Here is a 6,213-nt window from a genome sequence, read left to right on the forward strand (position 1 = left end):
ATGAAGAACGTCATATTTTCACTCATGGCTAGACTCATGAAATATCCTCTAAGATTTCAGATTTTTTATTCAACACACCGAAGTGCTATTTTAGATAATTGGCGGATCCAGGGATGGGACGCTCACACTCACTCGTCCTCACAAGGTACCCATTAGCAGCTGGGTGAACTTGGACACATAGTCACAGTATTTTGTCCAATGATACTGCAAGGACTTACAATATGACGTCGGGCGGGTTTTATAGTGAGATGGATACACAAACTGATTTTATACGTTAACACTATGGTCAAACCATAGCCGACATTGTGCTGAGAAAACCAACAAACATCAGCAGCGAATTTAGGACTGGAACGCACTTTCGGTGTCTGGAACGGCCAAGGGACACAACTCTGTACAGCCAAGAGACACGCCTAAGTCGACTGGGATATCCGTACCGGGTTGAATCCTAAAGATAGCGGATGATAAATCCGTTTTGCACATACATAGATGAGCACGTCACAAACTCAGAATCACGAGGTATAACGATATAACAGCTATATATAATATATCCACGCTAGCAGGTGACGTCACTTTACGAGTGTGTGATATTGTGTTACTGCGGCGCAGTTGGAAGCTACGTCATTGACGCAACGTTGATATTACCTTACCTCACTTATACTGCTGACATTGACCTTCATACGACGGCGTTATTAATTTTGATCCGATTTATGCCTTTGTAGCGCGGTATTGATATCGCCACACTTGTAATCTGAAGGAGGTGGCTGTATCAAGTGTTAAGATATCAATCTTATATCAAGCCTTCTGTTTGTAAAGCGAAAATTTCGGAAAATGTCACACATTTCCTGTAATATTTATTGAAGGTAATGCTCATGCTGTTGATCACTGGATTGTCTGATTGACTCGATTATTTACAGACCGCTACCATGTAGCTGGAATATTGTTGTGTGCTTAGGATCATGTCTTGCTGAAAGTCTTCTACTAATTTGGGACTTCATGATATGAAGCGCCTTCGTTTTCAAACAAATAATTTATTGGGGGAATTGTAACGAATACAGATAGAATTCTGGTGCACTAATCCGCTAGCTAACACAACAATATATACTTGACATGCACCTCTCATATCAATACTTCCATTTTGCAAGGGCGGTGGGGTAGCCTTGTGGTTAAAGCGTTCGCTCGTCACGCCGAAGACCCGGGTTCGATTCCCCACATGAGTCAAATGTGTGAAGCCCATATCTCGTGTCCCCCGCCGTGATGTAATTAAAAAAAGAAAAACAACGAATCTCTTCACTTCCTTTAAACTGAACAAATGTAACATATGTTATTTGGGGGATTACACTTTCTTAGTAAAGTACATATTCTATAGTCCTTGTTTCTTGAACAAATGTAGACTTACCAAAGTTGGTATGTAAACTTGCTTGTGACTGTTTTGTCTAGGATCTGGGTGATAGACTTCCTTGGAAAAGCGGCCACTGTTCTCCGGGGTTATTTCATAGGGCAATCATTGTAAAACGGCTGTGTTAATTTTTATTGTGAGGATTGCTCTTGTTACTTCTGCAACATGAGATGATCACTCCTAGATCATTATTACATATGGTGGTCAAGTTCACAGCCTGAACTCACTGTCAAAGTGTTCTGATTCAATCACAGTGACCCACCGTACCAGCATGAAGATATCAATATACCCTCGAGAGCCAGTCCTCATATTACCATTTCTAGTGTCCCCCGCCATGATATTGCTGGAATAGTGCTAAAAGCGGCGTAAAACTAAACTCACGCATTCACACATATTCCATTTAACGTACTTGTCTCGTACCCAGACATGTTGAGTACATCCAGTGCACATTTCCCGACACGTGCTCGAGTACAAACACTTCAAGTTCAGGTACTACACATATCTGCCATTTCGGCGATATAACTGATAACGTAATGGATCATGTGTGCGATATTTTTTCACGAGCAGTTCAAGGCTGTTGCCCCGTCCTGTATCTTGTGTGGCCTTATCTAAAAAGCTGTTTATCATGATGTGGGTAAAATTTTTATTTTATCAACATACTCCGGAATATACTTCCTAAGGGGGTTCCGAGACAGAGATTTACCGTTAGTAATGATGAAAGTGGGGATCAGTCGACTGAACATCCAGGGGTAACCTAACGGATAAAGAATTGGACCAAACATCGGGTCGATTTTCCACATGGGTACAATGTGTAAACCCAATTCTTGGTGCACAGTTGTCATGGGACAGACTATTGCTAAAATCAGTTTTAAACCATGTAGATAGACAGTTAGCTTGCATGAAGGAGTCACCAATCACCTGAGACCACAACCCTTTTCGCCAGTCCCAGAGATGCAGGACCTACCATCAGCAGCAAACATAGATGCATATATAGGTGTTAATGGTTTTGCGAAAAGCAGACAATCATGCACAAACTTTCTCATGTACAAATGTAGGGGTGTGAATAGGTACCCACCAGCACCGAGTATATATATTGCTCACCAGCACAAAGGAGTACATGCTCGCCAGCCTGTAATATGTTGCCAGAAAAATAGGACACTCAAGTCATTAAAGTGACAGTTCGCAGGTATCATTACCCAAACTACATACCCAGCGTAAACCCACCGACCCATGCACACACTCACACGCTCTTCATATGGGTACAATGTGTAAAGCCTATTCTTGGTGTCCCAGCCGTTGATATTGATGGAATATTGCTAAAAGCGGCGTAAAACCATACTCACTCACACACTCTCTGGCGGTGAGGAGCCATGCCGGCACACTCTGCCAAGGCCATGTTTTCTCCAGCTTTAAGTTCAGTATTCGCTGTTTCCTCTGTTAAGACTGTGGGGACCTTGACTATGGTTGAGTATTCGCTGTTTCCTCAATTAGACTGTGGGGACCTTGACTATGGTTGAGCATTCGCTGTTTCCTCAATTACACTGTGGGGACCTTGACTATGGTTGAGTATTCGCTGTTTCCTCAATTACACTGTGGGGACTCCTCAATTAGACTGTGGGGACCTTGACTATGGTTGAGTATTCGCTGTTTCCTCAATTACACTGTGGGGACCTTGACTATGGTTGAGTATTCGCTGTTTCCTCAATTAGACTGTGGGGACCTTGACTATGGTTGAGTATTCGCTGTTTCCTCAATTAGACTGTGGGGACCTTGACTATGGTTGAGTATTCGCTGTTTCCTCAATTAGACTGTGGGGACCTTGACTATGGTTGAGTATTCGCTGTTTCCTCAATTAAGACTGTGGGGACCTTGACTATGGTTTAGTATTCGCTGTTTCCTCTGTTAAGACTGTGGGGACCTTGACTATGGTTGAGTATTCGCTGTTTCCTCAATTAAGACTGTAGGGACCTTGACTATGGTTGAGTATTTGCTGTTTCCTCAATACATTACACTGTGGGGACCTTGACTATGGTTGAGTATTCGCTGTTTCCTCAATTAGACTGTGGGGACCTTGACTATGGTTGAGTATTCGCTGTTTCCTCAGCTAAGACTGTGGGGACCTTGACTATGGTTGAGTATTCGCTGTTTCCTCAATTAGACTGTGGGGACCTTGACTATGGTTGAGCATTCGCTGTTTCCTCAATTAGACTGTGGGGACCTTGACTATGGTTGAGTATTCGCTGTTTCCTCAATAACACTGTGGGGACCTTGACTATGGTTCAGTTTTCGCTTTTTCCTCAATTAAGACGTGGATCACAGTGATCATACCTTATTGCCCATAAAGACAGCCGCCGAAGTGGCGTCCATGATCACGAACAAACTGTATAGCCAGGACATAAAAACCTTTGACATGAACACCATTATTGGACGGGCTGATAACCAGCTATCATTATGCTGTATTATCGAGCTGAATATTTCTGTTCGTATATAAGCCCACTGTGTAATATGGCGACGTGTAGCTGACACATGGAGAACGGTCACCGGAGCAGTCGCCGAGCGTTTAGTGGTCGCCATGGATACCAAACTGGACAGAAGGATCCGCTGCCGAAAACGAGGCTAGTCCTACCTTCTTTGTGCTTTGTGATAAATATGCATAACTTCTTTGAATGGCTTTTTAGAAGTTGGGAAGAATAATATCGGCAAACTTTATTGATAACATCTTCTTTTATTTCGTGAGTGCGACGTTTCGATGCAGGTTTTTGTACCGCGTCAAGCTTATCCATGAAGTTTGTCAATAGTGTAGTGACTTCTTTGATTGGCATTCTGGAAGTTGAGAAAGTGCTCTCAGTCAGCAGTGTCTGAGAGCATGATCACCCGATCTTCTTCTTCTTCGTCTTCAATATTGTGGTGAGTTAGTGATTGAGTGAGTGAGTTTAGCTTTACGCCTCGTGTGTGTGTGTGTGCGTGCGTGCGTGCGCGCGTATGTGCCGTGGTGGAGTAAAGTCTAATGTGACGTCTCTTGTTTATCACGTCATTACTGACCACACACACCCTTATTGTACTTAAGACTCGGATGGTATATGTACGTGTCAATAGTGGGCCGCTTTGTTTCACGGACTCATGTACCTAACCACTCAGGTAAGATAATTTACAACCTACGTCACTACATAACGTGGTACACATCTGACTCAGATGATGCAAGAAAAACAAAGCATAGTGTTGAACGTGTGACATCGCTGTCACGTTGTTCTCGAGTCAGGGCCGAGTTTTGTGACATAGCTTCTCGGGTTCGTTAGTTTCCGTGAGATCTCCTGTCCGATGACACGCGGTCAGCAGTGTCGGAGAGCATGATTACCCGATCCACTTTATAGCAGTGAACGTCTCCTGCACAGTCTGATATGTCACATGCCCTGTGTGTACTCACCTCGAGTATAGGTGAGGTGAGGTGAGGTGAAATTTGGTTTAACGTCGTGCTTGAGAATATTTCGCTCATATGACGACGTGCATGCGTGTGTATGTGTATGTGCGGCTGCTTGTACTAGCCCAGACTGAAGCTGGTTTTATAGTGCTAGCCCACTGAAATACAATGCCGCAGTGAAGCATGAATACCCCACTCAGACACATTATACTGACTCCGAGCCGACCAGTCCTTGTTGTTTCCATTAATGCCGAGCGCCAGACAGGGACCAACAAGTACCATATTTTAACGTCTTTGGGTACATGACGCGGTCGGGGATCGAACCCGCGACCTACCTCGAGTATAGCTACTGTCCACCACTGTAGATTCACTGAGACCACTCACACCACTACACAGCTGATCCTGGGCGTCAGCGTCCAGTTCGAGTAGAACGGTCATTGCATTGAACCAACGACCGTTGGAAACTTTGTGTGTTCATTACATTAAGCCTGATAAAGGCGAGTGAGTGAGTGTGAGTCAGTATGGTTTTACACCGCTTTTAGCAACAGGTAGCAATTTCATGCAGAGGACACCAGAAATGGCCTTCACACATTGTACCCACGTGGGGAATCGAACCGGGTTTTTGGCGGGACGAGCGAACGTTCTAACCACTAAGCTACCGCATCGTCTCTCAATTAATAAGGCAATAACTTGTTTAATAAGTAGTTATATGAAGGTTTAGTTGACTTCGTTTGTCTTTAAAAACTAGAGTACAAATCTGTAAATCAGTTTATATATATCCACCACGTGACCTGGCAAGAAGTGTTTGAAAAGTGGTGAAAGTGTGCTGGTTACCTTGAAGATAAGGTCAAGGTCACCCAAATCGACTGGTGTCTGGGTAATCCCCCAATGTAGGCTGTCATCAAATGAGAAGACATTGGTTACAACAGTTTATGAGATATCGCGTTAACAAGAATCGGGACGTACGGACGGACGGACGAATGGACGTACGTACGTACGCCGCTGATACATAGTCCCCCGTTCCGCGTTGCGGCGGGACAATAAATGGCATGGTGTGTGCAAACAGCAAAGGATTGTATTCCTTATCTATACTTATTGGACACCTAAGATAATTTGCGTTGTCATCTTCGTGAGAGGTCGATTGGTTCTCGATAGTTCACTCATGGAAATACAACTATGGTGTCGGCGCATTCATATGACGTGTCAGAGATAGTTGCATGACGATGTACAACATTGTATATTTAGAGCATGTTGAGCTATCTATTACGTGTCCGATGGGGATACAGCATAATCATTATGATTTATGTATATTTTTTCTGTATTTGAAGATAATTTGAGTGGTATATTGTTTTAAACGCGCATAATAGCATATAGATATGCATATGGAAGCTATATACAT

The sequence above is a fragment of the Haliotis rubra genome, unplaced genomic scaffold, assembly GCF_003918875.1.
Source record: "Haliotis rubra isolate DU_JTF1 unplaced genomic scaffold, ASM391887v1 Scf127, whole genome shotgun sequence".
NCBI lineage: Eukaryota > Metazoa > Mollusca > Gastropoda > Lepetellida > Haliotidae > Haliotis > Haliotis rubra.